The sequence below is a fragment of the Saccostrea cucullata genome, unplaced genomic scaffold, assembly GCF_032062105.1.
Source record: "Saccostrea cucullata isolate Sc308-1 unplaced genomic scaffold, CSIRO_AGI_Scuc_v1 ctg3229, whole genome shotgun sequence".
Lineage (NCBI taxonomy): Eukaryota > Metazoa > Mollusca > Bivalvia > Ostreida > Ostreidae > Saccostrea > Saccostrea cuccullata.
Genome location: NW_026925664.1, coordinates 107,371 through 127,215, shown reverse-complemented (window position 1 = coordinate 127,215; position 19,845 = coordinate 107,371). Strand labels below are relative to the sequence as shown.

Below are 19,845 nucleotides of genomic sequence, written 5' to 3'. Positions count from 1 at the left end.
TTCCTTATCCCGAAAGAGATATTTCATGGCAAATACATAGCAGAATTTGTCAACAAATCAGTGGGGACTATTCGGGATCTCTCCTTTTTTATCAATATTCCCTACAAAAAATATCATTTCACAAGATTCAAAAAGCAACATTGCTAAGAATTAACACTTTTTCTAATGCAGCGATCTGACTTCTTTGTGAATAAGTGAATGTGTTTTTAATTTTTTCTCTACTTTTTTTAAGGAAACTATACAGTATGATTTATTCATGTATATGCTGTTTATAATTGGGGTTATTTCTTGAACGTGTAAGTGAATGCATGTTAAATAATTGTAATATACGGAAATTTTACTTTCAGATAGTTGAGACTCTATAAATATTTTTTGTCTTTAATAGATATAATCGAATTGTTAAAACCCAGATATTATCGTTTAGAATTTCTGTAACAAACGTGTCATTCCTTTTAATTTTATTTTTTCTCAAATTCAGATGCAAAACGAATTTAGATTAATTTCATATGTCTTACGTTGAAATCTAAATGTCATCTTAAATAAAATACAAGTACATAGCATTTTGTGTATTTATGAATTGGCAAACTGCAGTTTTCCAATTATATGAAAATGTATTCGTCCTATTTTGTTTGTATCTGGATTCAGTGGCCGGGTACTAGTAACATTTACACGCGAGGCATGGAGTATTTAGAATCTATGAGATTGAATTTTAAAATCTAGATTTTACAATTTGATTTCATACAGAAAAATAAATACATAAGAAAGCGCAAATGAGAAATGAACCAACATAAATCTAGAGCAGAGTTAATATGGATCTCTAAAAACATTAGATGTTGGATAAATTTCCAACGTAAAGGTGAAGAAATTGAACAGTGATTGATTTTCAATAACCTATAAAAATACAAAAATGAAAAATAAAAATCAACACGGAATGCTGGAAATTCGGGAGGTGGAATAAGGTGTATTGGAGAAGAAAATATCCCTTGTAGATGATTCAGACATGTCTCTAGACCTTTCGCTTTAAAAATTGTTCCTTCTCAGGACAAGTCTATGCCATTTACTTTTTATTGGCCATTATTCTTTCAAAAGAGGGGAGAAAACCCAATAGGAACAGATGTGACAGACTCTCTGATATCTTAACATTTAATGTCACTAGGTACTGAAAATCAGTCAATATATTGGTTTTCTATAGGTAAGTGGTTAGCGCGTTAGCATGGTACGCCAAAGGCTCTGGGATGGGATCCCAGTTGAGACATGATTTTTTCACCGCCTGAAACACGAGTTATCTGAGATCAAGTGAGTCGACACATGAATGAACCTTACCAAGATTTATTTCTTTTAAATGAGGTAGTGTTTTTTTTAAATTTAAGCCACAGTAGTGTTCTTGAATTAAATCTGTCACATACTTACATAAAAATATATCAGCTTATAAAGGAACATAATAAGCACCTATCGGAATTCCAATAATTTTATGGGAACCACTTAACCTTTGAAGCCTTCGTAAATGTTGTCAATGAAATATATCACATCTTTTGAATTTCAATTTCAGATTACTTTTCTAAATAATTACAATCCTTTTTAATGAAGCAGTGCTACTGATGACTTATCTCAAAGTCTATCGTTTATTATTGCAGCTATTGTCTATGGTATCAAAAACTTTGATTTTAATTTATTTTGAGGAATTGTTGTACACAAATTGAAAAAAAGTTAGATTTGATACATATTAAAGACATTGGAGCAATTTTATAAGTTCTGCTTTTTATGATCATCGACTGATTTCATCAACTTCCATGCTTCTGTGCTACATGCTGTGGAACTGTTCGACTAAAGTTCCTCCTTGACAGTCACTATTATTGGTTGTGAGAAGAAAAGAATAAAGTATTTGTTGTACCAAGCAATTTATCTTTGTAAGGTTTTTTTTTATGAAATCAGGAATCATGACAATAAGTTGCTAATTGATTAAAATGCAGAGACACTGAAATGTAATGTTGGAGAATTTTTTCTTTAAAAGAATGTGAGTGTGGTAGGTTTGACTTTCAGAGTTTGAATAAAATGTAAATTCTCCCAAACTGCAATTTAAAATATTAAATTGAGACGTACACCAAGGAAGGAATCTAATATCGACTATTCACAGTCGCTGTGAACTCCTTGTAAGACATGGAAAATCACTAAACACATCAGAGTAAAATAATGGCCTAAAAATTAGTATTAAACCATTAGTCCGTTTTGACATGATGATTATTTTTGCTGACAAGGATATTGTATCGACCATGGATCGGAGCTCGCAATATGATCACTTTCAACAAGTCTTATATTCTTGTTTCGTCAATTTGTTTAGTCAAAGCTTGCTTCGGTTTGCTTCCCATTGAGATATTATGTAGGAATCCTCTGGCTTATGCATTCAAGCGAAAGACGTAAACCCTATCCTCAGGTAATGATAGTACATAGCTATATAGTAAAGAAAAGTTAACAATAGAACAGTGAAATTCATCACGTCTAGGTCATATTTAAATACACATGTAATTGTTTGGTTGCCTTATCCTGACCTACTGCATAAAAAGGCCTGAGTAAAAACGTTTCTAACTCCTGATAGAATTTTTTTTATATCTTCTGTAAAATGAATTGTTTAACAAAGATAATAAACTTATCAGAGGATTTTTGTCCTTAACTACCGACTTAAGATTTTCATCCTGAGTGTGGAGATCGCAAACAAACAATTTTAAAGTTTTCGTTATTATAAACTTTTGTTGTTAGGTAACCAAAAAGGTTTATTTTTATTAACATATCCGGTTATAAAACAAGTTTTATAGTCAAAGGTATATTTTATGTCCGCTTCACTGGAATATATAGAGTCAACACATCAATAAAAGTAACTAGAGTTAATCGATAATACTTAGCCGGTTTATCTAAATATCTAGATGACAGAAGTATCAACCACTTTCTTATATAAAACTTTTTGAATAAATTTTGCTCCAAATGAATTCCGAAATTGTTCATCTGATAAAGTAATTGGAAGAATTAACGCCTTTTTTCTTTTGAATACATACTTTTTGTAGTCAAATGATTGTAATGTTATTTAGATGATGGTTTTTTGTTGCAGTTTTATTTAGATATAACTACGAGTGAAGTGAAAAAGAACAGCAGACTATACATAAAGATATACAGTACTCTCTGAAGATCACAATCAAAGGGTTACTTTTGTTAGCAAAAGAGTATGTGAAAGATAAAAATAAATATTAAAGATTCAAAGAAAATCAGAACAAGCGTAATTTCATATCACAAGTTATTTGAATGTAGTGTTGTCTGCGTTACAGATTTTTTTTGCTTTTTGTTGCATGTATCTGCTGTTTCATATTCATCAATTGTAATGGAGCCATTTCGCACCTGACCAATTCTTTTAATGCTTGCGGCAGGAATGCATGTTTTAGGAAGCAATATCATCTCTCGGAATTTTAAAGAATTTCTTTTTGCTCTATAACTTATAAGATAAGTTTCCTGCATTGTTTTGTCAGTAAGATCTATTTCTTTAACATTTTTTCCAATGAGATCCCGATCTATTCGCACTATTTGTCTAACCTTGTGTTGAGTGCTTTTTCGGATCATTCCTGCAAATAGCTTGATTTTGTTTAGTGACTTAGAGCAGGATATGAACTTTGACCCTTTACGGCTCCGAGAACCATTTCTTACATGCATCTCAATGCTTGTATTAGAATCTCTATTTTTAGGAAAGATTCCAGTTAGGTAAGATTCGCCAGGACGAAGTAATCGAAACAAATATTTCTCGGAATCATCTTCGTCTTCAGACTCATTGCTGTCGTTAGTGATGACGTCACTATTCTTTGAGGAATTTATGATCTCATTATTCTCTTCTGTTTGGTTTACACTGGAGAAAGCTGGACTAACCTCCTTGATGAGTCCACCTTCGACAATCAAGGTTGATTGTTGTTTGCCTGTTTCTTGTCTTTTTTCACTATATTCTTTTGCTATATAAATATCGTTACCTGAAGAAGATTCCATGTCGCATATTATCCCCGAACTCATAGACCCTTGATCACGTTCAAAAACGTTCCAGGCTTCTAAGGAGTCTTTCCCTCCTCCATCTTCGATTATGTCCGATAGTTCTACATACGCTTTGGTGGCAGTTTTTGTTTTGAATGTATTGGGATCTTCGTCTTGTATGGAAACCTGGCGTGATTCTTTCGAATCAAATTGAGCAAGATCTTTTATGCTTTTTGAGGACTCTTCTGGAATTGATAGGTCAGATTCAGATGTAATTTTTCTGGTCTTCTCATTACGTATGTTAATGTTTTCTAAATTTTTATCAAGGCTTCCAACTTTAAGTGAAAGTTCTTTTAGAGTGGTAGGTTCGGATCCACAGGGTAATAATGATGAGTCTTCCAGATGAATGGAGTTGGCAATTAACGGATTACGTTCTCTAGAATAATCAGTAGATAAATTGTCAGGAGTTATCTGCTCTTGCGAGACATCTTTATTCCTGTTAGTCTGACTTCCGGATGCTCGGTCTATCCGAACAACATCTGTTTTATGTAGAATAGGCGTTTGCACTTGTCCGTTAACAGAGCAATCAGTATCATTAACTTGGCGATCGGTGACAGATTGAAACCTCATTTTCTTTTCTTCAGGCTCTTCCTCATCACAACCTATCGAGAAAATTATTTTAATATATAATTGATTTCATTATAAATACAACAGACGATAGTTTATTTTCTATTATTCAAAGGAATTTTGGTTTTTTTTTTCGTGTATATTACAATGCTTTTAGAGATTAAAAAGAAAATACATATATATTTTTTTAATCAGCTTGAGGATATAGAGATAAACAGTAACTTTCTTTTAAATCTGAGTTGTCAAAAATTAAAATCTTTAAAAAATCGTATTATTTTTGTACAATAAGTTACAGAAAATATACTGACAGCCAAAAGAAACGCAACTCCCTCATTTTAGGGGGGAAATTATATACGGGTTATAAGTACATGTGTATGTACATGTAGTTAGAAAATCTATATCTCTGCCAAATCGGTTCTTAAACGGTTGAATGATTTTAATTCTCAAACCGGAAGTTGTTTTGAGCCCTCTCAACAGAAATAAAAATTTACATTTTTAATAAAATATTTAATAATATTTTTGGTTTTCGAGGTTTTGTAGCTGTTAATCAAGAGCTTTGTACTAAAATCCCGGGGGAAATCCTTCTTTCTTTTCCTGATGTGATGCCCAAATTTCTTTAAAAGGACTGATAGCAAGCATTTTCATTGCTAATACTGGAAATTCTCAAAATAAAGAATAAGGAGAGTGCTGATGCAAATACACACTACATTACGACTCATCAGGTAAATGTGATTCAACAGCATAAATGACAGTTTTTTTTTACCGGAAGTCCAAGAGTTACTACACTACGATAAGTTAGTGAAAATTCAACCGCAGTATCTGAAAAACATACATTTTAAAATGCCAAGGAGTATTTAGTTCGTTCGGATTGAGACATTAATAAACCTAATGCATGATAAAAATCGGGATGCATTTGTTGTATATGGCGGACTAGCACGTTTCAATTGAATGGTGGAAAGGGAGATGTTTAAGAGTTATTTGTTACTTTTTCCCTAAATTATTGATCTTTTATGTTATCATTAAGGACAGATGGACAAACAAACTTTTGTCAAAATGTTTGAAAATCACAACATGTTTTAATGAACAAAATGAATAAGTTTTGCCACGTGGGTTTTAATTTTTTATTCAAAGTTTCACAAAATGTGAATAATATTTTTAAAGAATAATAAGGATGGCTTCAGAAGGGTAGAATTTCTTTATATTCTACAAAATTATTATTTGCATCATTTACAATGAAGTTAAATTAAAAAAAATCATACCAATTCAAGCATCTATTTTTTTGTTTGAATCATTTTTCCTTAAACCTTAGAAAGTTACACAGCACATAACACCTTAAGAAGGATATGGAGATAACGAACAGTATTAAATATCAAAGTCCATAAAACAGTACAAAATAGGAGCTAGCAAACACGGACCTTCGAAACATCAGAGGTGGGTTCAAGTGCCATGGCGGAGTGAGCATCCCCTGCTGACCGGTAACACCTGCCGTGTGCTCATTGTCATGATCGTGAAATAAAGGAAAAATCTGTTGTTAGTTCAGTGTATAAATAATGGATTAAGAATTGGTTTGAAAAACGTCGGTTAGTATTTGAATCAATGATAAACTGTATTTTCTGACAAGGACATTGTATCGACTGTAGAACTTACGAAATGATGACTTTAAACGAGACTGTTGATATCATTGTTTCATCAACTTCCTTATCAATAATTTACTTCGTTTCAGAAATCGTTTATTTGTAAGGCATGCACTTGTGTATCGAATTAATTGCGATATATATACTCTGTATGCAGTTGATGAAGGTATATTGCTTCCTAAGTAAGGGAAGATGACGATAGAAAAGTTAAAGTCATCACGTTTATTACCATTAAAGTCTTTTTCACTTAAAATATCCAAGTATGCAACAGATGTGTCAGACTTTGTGGTATATCTTATCTCAAGGTCTCTTGGATATATCGCATCGACGTAGGAATGGAAATTACTATTGTTAATTGACAAAACGTTGTCGTATATCTTAAGGTCGAGTTGAAGGTTACAGCGTTTTATTTTCTCGCATAAGATTTTGCATAAATTCTGCTTCATATGAACACGAAATAGGTTTGCTAATAACCTAGCGCAATTGTTTACCATGGGAATATCAATAGATTGTTGGAAGACCTGGTCTCTAAAAACCAATTAGATATTGTAAATCAGAAACTTAAGCATCTTCTTGATGTCAACTTCAGAGTTCTTGTGTGTGCAATCAGAATCTTTTTAACTAAATAATTTTGCAAATGACCAATGACCAGGTAAGTAAATTTACCAGTTCGATTTTTTATTGAAATAGCAACTGTCAATTATATCAAAAAGCGTGGATTTTCATTTATCGTGGGAATAGTTGTGTATAAAAATGAAAAGTCGTAAGTTTTTAAGCTGTTGATTTTGGAAAAACCGTGTGATTTCAAATTGTCCAACAGTTCTTTGGAATTTTTAACATCTGATTCAAATTACTTCTTGAATATATAGTTGCACAGCATTCTTGAAGTTTTTCCTTCACTACTGTCAATATGTTCGTGAGGGGTAACGAAAGAGGTTTTGTTGAACATATACCGACATTTAAAATATCCCTTCTTGCTATCAGTCATTTTGAGGAAATATAGGCATCAAATCCGGAAAAGAAAGGATTTTTTCCCGGGATTTTAGTACAATACTTATGATTAACAGCTACAAAACCATGAAAACCCAAAATATTGTTCAATTGTTTTTTCAAATGCGAAATATGATTTCTTGTTAGTGGGCTAAAAAACTTCCAGTAATGGAATGAAAATCATTCAACCGTTAAATAACTATGGCAAGGTTAAAGATTTCCTAACTTTTTTGGTACATAGTTATTACACGTATATAATTTTCCCCCAAAATGAAAATGTTGCGTTTCTTTGTACTGTGAGTATATTTTATATGTATACATACGTTCGTGTTTGTTTCCAGTTGGTTTGAGAGAAACAAGATCCATTCTGAATTCTATGTTTTCTGAAATGCTGAATAAAAAAATTCATGAAAGAACAAAGTTCACCCTGTGCAACTTTTGGCCTTGTGAATTTTTGAAAAATCAGAACTACTCAGTTTTAGTTTAAAATATGTTAAATTTCACTTGGAACCTTGGTGACTTCATATCAAATAAGAATGACGAAATTTTTTCTCTTGTCTATGTATTATGACGTCATGAATTTCGTCATTTTCCTCAAATTTTGAAAATTTCCAAGTGACCAAAAATTTAAGCTGTATGTGAATAATTTGCATAGCCCCCAACCTCTGATCTAAAATGTTCAATTATATTATGAAAGAACTGTTTCAGAAGATTCTATTCCAAGAAAAATTTTTTGGATTGCGGGGTGGGCTCATATTTTTATCGACAGTTGAAGATGCTCAAGTTCATCCATTTTCTTCAAAAATCAAGAATATTGCAGTTTCATAACGCCCGAGTTTCCAAACTTGGACACCTAGAGGAATTTTTTTTTTACAGGAAATGAAAGAACTAAGTCTTTACTTTATGTTGATGTTCGAAATGGGACGTTAGAATCTGGTCGGTTAATTGGTATATTGACAGGGCCATTTTATGGAGTTAGTGAACCTATCTCTTTCATTTTTAAAATTGATTCACTAATGCTTGTATGCTTAATATTCAACCTGCTTGAAATATCTAATTATGTTTAAATTGATTCAATTATGTAAATGTATGCTGGATATTAAGCCCGCTTGAAAATATTTATATATATATTTACATTTGCAATTGTTTTCTTTTATATAACTACTGAAAGGAATGCGTATGTATAACTGTATAAATACAGGAAAGGAGTCAAGAGGTCATAGATTATAAATGTCCGACGTAATTTCTCTGTGACGTCATAAAGGGTCGATGCGTGTTCAGTTTATTACATACATGCCGTTGGGTTTGAAAAATAACGCATTTCACACGCTAAAAGTCACAATAAGGCACATATAAAGTATGAATGTCACAAATGTAAATACAAGTAATAAGATATCATTTTAAAACATCTATCGGGCTATAAATGCAGGTTGGTACGAAATTAAATTCATCATTAAGCCCTTTGGGCTTTATACATGTAGAATTTAATCTCGTGACCAACCCGCATTTATATATTGCGTTAGATGTTTTAAAATAATACCGTATTTCTTAAATATGAATCATTGATATCAAGTAAAAAAATTATCCATTTTATCCAAAATTTTGGTCTATGTATATTCATTCCTGGGTACTTGAGACCATGGTAACTTTGGAAAATTTTTTGCGCACGCGTACGCGAGAGGAAGACGTATTGAACAACATATTCGTTAAGGGTCATACTGAAATTATTTTTACTTCCATTTTTCTCCATAAAAATTAAATTTTTAGGTTCTGAAGCCTGCTAATTTCTAAAACCTAATACTTTTCGGTATTGAACAAAAATAACACTTCTCTTTAAGATCTTTGAGGTTGATTAAAAAAGAACTATTGCAAGGATTGTAACGCTCCATTTACATTTTAAGTGAGAATTTAAAAACAGATCAATATAATGTAAAAGAATATTATCATATTATGAATTTTTAGAAATTATTTTTAGGGAATTCATTTTAATTTAATATCATAGGCAGCAATAAAATACAAAAAGACAGTACAGTAAGCGTAACATAAAGGAAAAGCACTCTTTGGTCTTTGCAATATTAAAGTGTGAATTGCTTATCAACCTGACGTAAATTGCTTATCAACCTGACGTAGCTCATTAGCAGCAGTATACAAAAAAAAAAAAAATAAAAAATACACAATGAAACGAAGAGTTATATATACTGTTAATATACTCAAAATGTATAAATAACATAAAAGTATGTTCATAGTAACAATAAGGAAAGAAAAAAAAATACTTACCAGAAATATAAGAGCAGATTACGAAGCAGTTATGCGTTAATAGTCGTTAGAAATTGTTCTGTATATTGATTTATAAGCCATACTTTGCCTCTTATACAATCTGTTTTAAAGGTTTTCAATATCAATTATTTAAATCTACCGATGCCCGTGTTTATCTTTATATGAATTTTCAGGAAGTGTATAGTCCGTTTTCTAGAATGCCTTCTTTTGTATTGTTTGTTCAAATGTCCCATTAGATAAACAATATTACTCCGTAGGCTAATGAAATTTCACCATTTCAATTGTAGCAACAAAAGAGAGCAAGGTTATGAAAATACAGATAGCCGTGCACAAACGATAACATAAAATGAATCAATGCAGAAAGAAAAATCATTTAATGCTTTTATCCGTTTTGTTGAATAATTTTATAATCTATTTCAATATTCAGTAGGTTTATTTAAATCTTATAATTTTATTTTTTATCACAAATCAAGAATTAAGACTTTTTTTTATTAAATGTAAAATTTTAATAAAAGTATCAGAATTTGAAGTCGTATTAAGAGAACAAAAAAAGCTTTTATTAATCTATTAAAAAGATTCTTAACTCTAGTGTTATCAGTAAATCTTACAGTTTATTTTTTAGAAAAGCCCCATAGATTTCCATTGTATGAAATTTTGTAATTTAAAGAATGCAGATGATGACAAAGGGGGAGAAAATCGAAAATGTCATGCACGAAGATTAAGTCATAGATTGATAAATTAACGAGGCCGAGTCTAATTATTTCTGCCTTAGGGATTTTGATAATTTTTTTAAATAATTTTTTTTCTGTTATATTTATTGCTTTCTGATAAAAAAAAACCCGAATGTTTACTCTCCCGAATTCTTAGGGGGTTATCTCAAAAGAGCTAAAGCCACGAATTATCAATATCCGCCTTTAATTTTAGACAAAATTTAATTTTCAAATCACGAAGCCTTTCATATGTTATTTTGTAGAGCACAATGTCATGGTACGCTGCATATAATTTTTTGGTACACAGGCCACCGTCTTTAGCACATGCGCAGAGACAAATATACCTATGAAGTTAAAAACTGGTTAAAAACGCCAATTTTACGGCAGTTATTTCGAAATTTGAATGTGGCCACACTCAAGTACCCTTTCCAAACTTTGCATGCATGAAAATATTATATATAGGCACCTTCATGCAAAATATCCTAGAGGTACTCGCGTGTGGCCAATATGAATTTTACATTTTATGAATGTTGAGCTTTCAGAAATTGAAGCAAAATCCTCCATTTCAGTAGTAATTATATGTTCATTATATGCGTCAATACCCTAAATTAGTTATTAGTATATCCGATTTATTCTTGATAATTATATTATCCCATATTTGTCAATAATTTTGTGATAGAATATCTTAAATTGTCATTTAATATGTGTTCTTTCATATAAAATTTAAAATTACGCTCTTTTTTTCATGCTTACGTACATGATACAATGATGACGTCATAATTTGACCGTGAGGTCTACTGCATCTTAATTTGAAGAAGTTTGTCAAAATAATTTTATAATTAGAAAAAGGTGTTGAGAATTGATTTGTGTCGAGTTTCCAATATGTTGCCAGCACTAGATGTTGAACGTAATACTTGTTTTCAATCTTGTTTATAAACATAAAAAAATGCCTAATCCGAAGTTGATATCTAAAATTCATGCAACTCCATGTGTATTCTAGGATACATAAAAAGTAAATAGTTTTATTTGTTTACACACTGATATTTCGATTGAAGAAATATATAGCATTTATGAATAGTATGCATTTAAGATTACAGTAAATGTTAGTTAGCTAATATTATTTTTAAACTCGAAGCTCTAAAACGCATGCCCCCCCTCTCTCTCTCTCTCTCTCTCTCTCTCCACAGCTTTCCCTTCTTTATTAACCTTTAATGATGTCTTAGAACTTTTTCTTTGGCATACCTTTAAAAAAATAATACGACGCATATTTTTTTCCCGAACGAAAAAAGAAAGAAAAATTTATTGGTAATCTAATAACTCTGAAATTGAATAACTCGGGATGATCTATCTGCACACGTATACATTATAGAAAAAGAACGTCTCGAAACTACAATAGAAACTGGTGTCCGAAATTCTGTAGCATCTGAATGCATTTTGAGGTAAATACCGAGGTTACCCGATTAAAATAAAAAGGTGTCAAATGTGTCCGAAATTCTGTAACATCTGAATGCATTTTCAGGGAAATACCGAGGTTATCCGATTAAAATAAAAAGGTGTCAGACTCACGATTTGCACACATGGATTTTGAACCCTAATTTATCTTCTAGTAGTAATTGGTTTGCCTTGCGGCTTTCTCAATCACATCTAGTGATCAGACATAACATGGATCGGACATATTACTGAATTATCTACAGATAGAAGAAAATATCTGCATAAGTGATGTAAAGCGTTACTTGGGGAAGACAATTATTAAAAATCAGTGATAAAAAAATTGAGCTTTCATTTTCACACCATTTTATATACATAACACCTATATATCTCAGTACAGTGAACGCTAATTGGGACATATTGTTACTTAGGATGCCCCTCCACTATGACTGATAGTTAGATTTGTTTCGCTTCAAATATATAAAAAAAACTGTGGCAATGTAGTGATTTTCACGGATAAAGGAGCAGGAAGAGAAAAAAAAAGCGGCGATAAATAATCTCCTGGAAAAGTAGAGAAAGTGGTCGAAATATAATTCGTCCCATTCCCGGGTACATGTAGTACTATTCTAACAATGCTGAGTGTGCATGGCGATTTTAAATATTTTTACATACAAACGAGTCTCAGTTTAATATTGAAGACAAGCAACAATCCTTTGTTGATTAAAATACTTGATTTTTTCAACAATAAACATAGGCGCAGATTTTTTTAAAAAGCAGTACACAATAATATAATTTAAGATTAAAGAATTAAAACGCATGTCTTACGTCAACCCCCCCCCAAAAAAAAAACAAAAAAACAAAAAACAAAATAGAAGTGATAGCGATATAGAACATGAGAATTAAAAATACACTGTATAATTTTGCATAAAGGAAAAGATACATACCTGAAAGAAAAAAATCTAAATCCAAATACGTATGATATCAATATTAACTAGCAGACTATGACATACCTGGTAATATAACTAGGAAAACTCGAATTTAGGGCTACAATCTATATATACTCATCTTTCAAATCAAATTAATGTTACTTGCACCCCCCCTTTTTTTCTTTAAAACTTCAAGAATTCTGCAAGACATATATTTCATTGTCAAAATGCACGAATAATCGGGGGTCGTCACATAGACAAAAACATACGTACCCACTTTGATAATTCTATTTCGTTATAATAGGCCCAGATTATAGTTTAGGAAAAAGATTTAACCATTACTGCGCCGGGCTTCACTTTATATTTATCCTGTCACAAAATTTCAAAACTTTTTAGAATTTATTACAGGTATATCAGATAATAATTATGTCATATAATGCAGTGACATATGTCTAGAGTATTAAATACTTTTAAAAGTACATATTTAAATAGAGAACAATTGTAACGCTTTGGTGTACAAAAGTAAGCAGTTAATGTTGAATGTTCTAGAGCAAAGGGCTTTTTACGATGTTATGACGTTACGTTACAAATAATGACGTTCCTCATGTAAATTTCATTCAAAACAATGCCATACTGTCATATCTCTTCTTGAAAAAGTATTATAGATATCTAAAAAAGGAAAACAGTTATGAAAAGCTACAAGTCTACACTATCTTTATTGAAATTCTCATTGATTTTTTAGTTAAGGCGTATTTCGATGGTTCGTGGCTTTAGCTCTTTGTCGATTTTTACTATTGGACCCTATTGGAATTTCTTTGAAAAGCTCCAAAAAATGATTTTTTTTTTCAGTATTTGTTTTATATTTCTGCCCTATAAATGTCTTTTTCCATCAAGTAGATGAAAGTTATTTTACAAAATCAGCAAACTGTGAAATTACAGAAAAAATTAACCATCTAGGTTGGTCTAGGAATTATTTATTAAGTTTATTTTTTCAAAACCCAATTCCTCTTAAATTGCCATATCACAGGATAAATACATATCAGCGATGATGTGTTATCGGTGCATATGATTTATTGGGTAAAAAATGTCAAGTTTTGATTGCTAGTATGTATTTTTGGATGTTCTGTCATCAGTTTTTAGTACAATATCCATGGATGTCCTGAACATACAAGCGAGTCATGCATCATTTTTCTCTCCTAACCATATACTTACTAGTAAATACAGTGGACTTTCAGATATCCGGACGCCAGATATCCGGATGCTTCAGTATCCGGACGATTTTTCATCGGAACGAAAATTTTAAATGCTAGTTTGTCTTGTTTAACTGGTGATTCAGATATCCGGATGCTCCACATATCCAGACAAATGGACTGGGAACCAAAGCGTCCGGATAAATGAGGGTCCACTGTACACTGATTCTACACGGTACGATGGGGTAACGTCACAATACCCCATATCAAGGATCAGTTCTAAAATCCATATCAAGTATCAAGTATATATTAAGTATTGGACCGACAGTCAGAAAATCCATATCAAACCGGAAGTAACATTTGAATAAAGTTCAAAAGTTAATTAACTTGTGTTTATTTAAATATTCAGGTAAAATAATTTTTTAATGTCATTTGCCGTTTTAGTTTTATCAGTAATCTAAAACTGGTTCTATTAGATTATCGACAAAAAAGTCATAACTAGGCCCGAAACATTCTTCAATGATCATATCATGTGTACTCGTGTTTCAATTATTTTAAATAAATGACAAATAAAATTCTATATACTAAAATCCATATCATATGTCACGTCATTCCTCGGGCTGATATGGGGCCACTGAAGCTGATATGATAAGATATTGATTTTAGTATGAAATACCGCTATTTTCTATCTATTTTCCGTATTTTTTTGCAGGATGAGCTTTCTTGCCTTTCGAAATTTTCCACGCGTGAATGAACAAATCCAGGACGTCCCTGAGAATTCTGGGATTGGTAGACCTTTGTCCAGAGGACTTTTTTGGGATACCTAGTATGTTAGAATTGTATCTGGTCAGTACTGTATATTTATGGTGCTCTACAAACCGTATTCACAAGTCATATGTGAATTTAATTAGCATGCGTTTATTACCATGAGGCAGTATCAACTCTCTCTAGATAATCTGGATATGAGCTGAAAAATGTAAATCTAAGGTAATATAATAAAGGTAAATCATGGATTATTTATCAAAATTGGCAAAGTGATATCAGTAGAAGTCATATGTGTAATAAACACTTTAAAATGCGCAAGTGTATATGTATATTCTCTGAAAGAAAAACTAGTACTTTTAACTAGTGTGCCTCGTAAAGAGTTTGTCGTGATTAAAAATATTTAAGTTTACTGGTTAGGATAGTGAGTTATGGAGCGGGGGTCGCTTGTATACTTAGATATCAAATGAAAGTAATTTGTCAATGATATATTTACTCATCTTATCTAGTAAATGTATCCACTACCTAGTAAAACTTCTTTTAACGTAGTGATTGTATGGACGATACCGGTAAATTTACTAATCTTTTTAGTGACTTTCACGTCTTATTTTTTACAGTGTTCATAAACATAGAACTTGATCTACAATTTTAACTTCAACTTACTTGAAAGATTATCTACAGTTTTATGAAATTCTCTCACATCTCCAAGTAAATCGATGTATTTTTTCTCTTGTTCGGGGTCAATTGAGCTGGTTTGTATTGTGTTGATGGCGTCCTTGTACCACCCCGAGGTTCCAAGGTGGTACCCTAGTTCTACAACGATATCTCGGATGTTCCGCCATTCCGCTCTGAGCTTTGATTTGGAAAGAGATGAATCTGCAGCGTGTCCGTAATATTTGTTTCTCAAGTACATGTATAAATATTAAAAAAATAATAATAATAATTATTCACTCTAAAAGAATTGCATACATGAATAGATTTTTATAAGATTAATTTTTTTTATTTAATTAAAAATTGGAGGCATACATATGTTGGTAATGGTACACATAAGTAACACATTAATTTTAACAATTGGGGATACTTTTAGTTCACGTAGTATCATATAGAAACTGATATTGAAATTAATGTCTAGTGTCCGCTATGTTGTGATTAAAGAAATGGTTACAAAAGTGATTTGTGCTATACCAAGCAAATTATGTCACCTACCCGGAAAAAAAATAAAATAAATTAAAAAAAAAAATATTAAAAAACCGGCTACACGTTGTGTGATTTATAGGCATTTCAATTTTCACAAAACATGTATAGATACATTAAAAATATTTCATAAATGAAAAATAGGAATACATAAGTAAAATTCTAAAATTTTATTTTATTAATATAATATTTTATTCTATTTATTTATTTTTGATAGGAGCTAGAAAATATATTTGAGGAACGTTTGGGTATAGCAAACTCAGCTCATTCACAACATCAATTTTATGAAGACAGTTCTGGTGAATTGGATACTGAATGTGATGCTGATTTGCGTGAACCTTTATCTGTAGAAAGACTAGCTCATCTGTTCTTTGATTCTGATTATGATCATGCTACAGAGACACACCCCACAGGTGTACAAGATGAGAATGATTGTAGTGAAATTTTTTGTATTGCAAGAGCTGGTTGTACGTGTTCAAAAAACTGCCTTGACAATTTTTCCATTGAGCAACTTACTGATCATATAAACAGCATTCGGGATTTGGAGAAGGCAGAGAAGGAAATTATGATTATGACCAGTTTAAATCAGTTTGGCTTCGGGAAAAAATTATCAAACCCTCGATTGAGAACAAAGTATACGTACACATTGCAGGGACAAAAAATATGTAGAAAGGCATTTGAGTTTATATATGATGTCAAAGAATATACGTTAGACAGCCTTCAAAAACATTTGCAATCTCAAGGCATTACTTCTCGTGTCCATGGTAACGAGGGAAGAAAAGCCCCAAATGCCTTCAAGTTTGAAGAAGTAAAAAATGCGGTCCAGTACTTGATAAATTATGGGAGTCAACATGGAATACCCCAGCCAGCAGGAACCAGAGGAAGGGACACAGAACCTCCTATCTTTTTACCATGTTCATATCCTAAAGATGCTCTACACAAGCAGTATGTTGAAAGCTGTGCCCAATCAAACATTCGGGCGCTAGGATTATCTACATTTAAAGATGTATGGTTGAGATGTATACCTCATATAAAGATCAGTACACCACGAACCGACGTTTGTCACGTATGTGAGAGACACAGAAATGCCATTCGGTTAGCCGTTGGTGACGTTGAAAAGCTCAGGTGTACCACTGCATTCCAAGATCACCTTCAATGAGCTGCCAAGGAAAAACAAGCTTATCAGCAAGCTGTAATGGAATCGATGACAGAGATTGAAAATGTCAGACGAGGTTATGGTCCATCAATTCCTTGCTCTTCCACTTACACTAAGGTCCATTACACCTTTGATTTTTCCCAGCAGATGTTTATTCCTCATCATGCATGACAAATGGGACCCCTCTATTTTCTCGTTCCACGTAAAGTACAGTTATTTGGGGTGAGGGTGGATGGAGTACCAAGACAATACAATTACCTCATTAATGAGAATGAAACCATCGGTATATGAATACAATTACATTTTATAGTATATATATGATAATGATTATCCATCAGTATATGAATACAATTACATTTTATAGTGTACTATATATGATTATGATATGCTTTTTAGATTTAACAATGAAAATTTAATATTATCGTAGTGATACATTTTGATTGTTTTTTATTGATAATAAATAAAATGATAGACTTTTTACCTTTTATATGAATTGAATTTATACGGTTTATTTTAGGAAATGTATCTAACAATTATCCAATGAATAAAGATATCGATATCTTTGTAGGTGAAAATGGCTCTAAAACCCATGGTCCCAGCGCAGTGATCTCTATGCTGCATCACGCTCTGCTAAATTTTGGATTTGGGGAAATCAACTGTGTTATCCATGCTGATAATTGTGCAGGTGATTGTTCCCCCCCCCCCCCCCAAAATGAATCATCATAAAATCAAAAATTTAACCCATACATAAATATGTAATTCTGTTCTCTTATGAAGGACAAAACAAGAATCGCTATGTGCTAGCGTACTTTTGCTGGAAAGTTCTCCTGGGACTTCATCAGCAAATTACTTTCATGATGCAAATTCCAGGTCACGGAAGGTACCCTTCATTTTTAATTTTAAATGAACATCATTGTTCAAACCATTTTTATCAACTCTCTGAAACAAATTGATATAAATTACCATTAAATTTTGTAGATGTCTAATTTATTGAAGTTTTGCACACATCAAGCGTCTGTATAGACGGACAGATTGCAACAGTATTGCAGATTTATGTAATATTGTGGACAAATCTTGCTATTCCAACAACGCCGTTCTTTTTGAGGAGGAGGAAACATGGATGTGGTTACATGTAGATTGGATGGAATTCTTTCATCAACGTTCTCTCCTCTGAAAGGACTTCGGGAATTATCAACACTTTAGATTTACCCAAGACAGGCCCGGATTCGTGCTTTGCAGAAAATCAAATGTCGACGAAGAGATTCCTTTCAAATGCCTTGAAATGCGATCCTGAATTCTTTGATACAAATGCTCGTCCCAGGACAATCCTACCTGGTGGTTTAACAAGAGAGAGGCAGAAGTATTTGTATCAAAGAATCCGTCCATTTATTCAGGATCCGTGGAAAGACACGACCTGTCCTCCTGTTGATATTGAGGAGTAGTGAAATAAAAAGACATCCTAGGAATCCAGAATGATACAATTATATTATGAAAAATGTTTTCACTTATAATAAAATATAATTTCATCAAAATTAAAAAAAAATATTTCGCTTGCATGCTCTGGCAATGGTTTTTATTAAGTTTGAATCTTGTCTATTTAAAAAAATATTTTATTGAACTTTCCGTTTTATCTAAAGGTGTCAGAGTTTGACGTTTCTCTTATTAATAACTTTATGATAAGCAGATTTTGTTTGACGTTGCGAGAAGAAATTGACGTCAGGTCAAAATATTCCATGCCCTTTGCTTCATGCTAGAGAGCTTATTTAAGCGCATAACTAGGTTTCCATATCATTTTTATAAATGGGAAGACATGTTCTCTTAGAATATGCAAAAAACCAAATTTCGACAAAAAGTCCCTTAAGAGAGGTTTTTTTCTTGGCGTGCCACATATATGAAGGAATTATAGGAACTATACATTAATAAAGTGTATATCAAAATAAGATAAATAAGATATGATACAATATGAAATACTCCTAAAAAGCAAGAAAATAAGATGAAAGCTTTAAAAAATAATACTTTTTAAAAGAAGTAAATGCTTCTTATTTGTGTAACATGTAAATATACACAAAATGTATATGGAGGACTTAAAAATGAACAGAGTCACAAGTTATTTGTGGAATAAAAATTGATTGACTAGGCAATCACTTTACACGCGGTTGAGTAGTTATCAGAAAAACAATCTGATTTTTAAGGAGATGATTGTACAATACCACTTGTTTCAAGTAACAAGTAAAAATGTCCTAAACTAAAATTGTAAAATTTTGCATTATTTCATTTTGTATCAACAGATATTGTTTTTCAAAAAATCTTTTTACAGGAACCGATATTCATATTGCAAAAGAATATGGTGAAAAAATACGAGAAACTCACACACACGTAAATTAACCTTGTTTGTCAAAGGCGAAGTCATCAAGGAGGTTAATCTAGCAATTTTTAGTGAAAACCAAACAGAAAAAAAGTTATTAGGTCGTCAATTTCTCATATCACTCAGACGAGACGCCACCACTTGATGGTGGAGAGCTGCAATTTTGCCTGTACTCGGTACTCTTGGTCATTAAGCGGGGAGGAATCTTTTTTGCACGAAAACCTACTGTCACAGAGGAGATCGGTTTAGAGTTATTGTATCTAAGAATACAAATATTGGCGCAAAATGCAGTTAGGCCAATGCGATTATATTAGAGCAGATTACAATTTAATAACCAGGGGAAAAATATATACGAACTGTTCACCTATCGTTCCGAATCACCGTATAAATTTTTTTAAATTTGTGATAAAACTTCCATTGGAACTCTCTTAAGATTTGTAAAAATTGCTTCTGAAGTGAAACGCATGGACATAACAAACAGTATTTGAAATCAAAAGTTTAAAAAAAAATACAATATAGGAGCAGAGTAAACGCCGACCTCGAAAACATCAGAGGTTGCATCACGTGCTATACAGCATCCAAAGCCA

The 19,845-nt window shown here is 32.0% G+C and overlaps 1 pseudogene; it reads left to right on the top strand.

The window, feature by feature from the left end:
• The first annotated feature begins 16,941 nt into the window (after positions 1-16,941).
• LOC134269546 (uncharacterized) lies at positions 16,942-18,067 on the top strand (annotated as a pseudogene).
• The last annotated feature ends 1,778 nt before the right edge of the window (positions 18,068-19,845 follow it).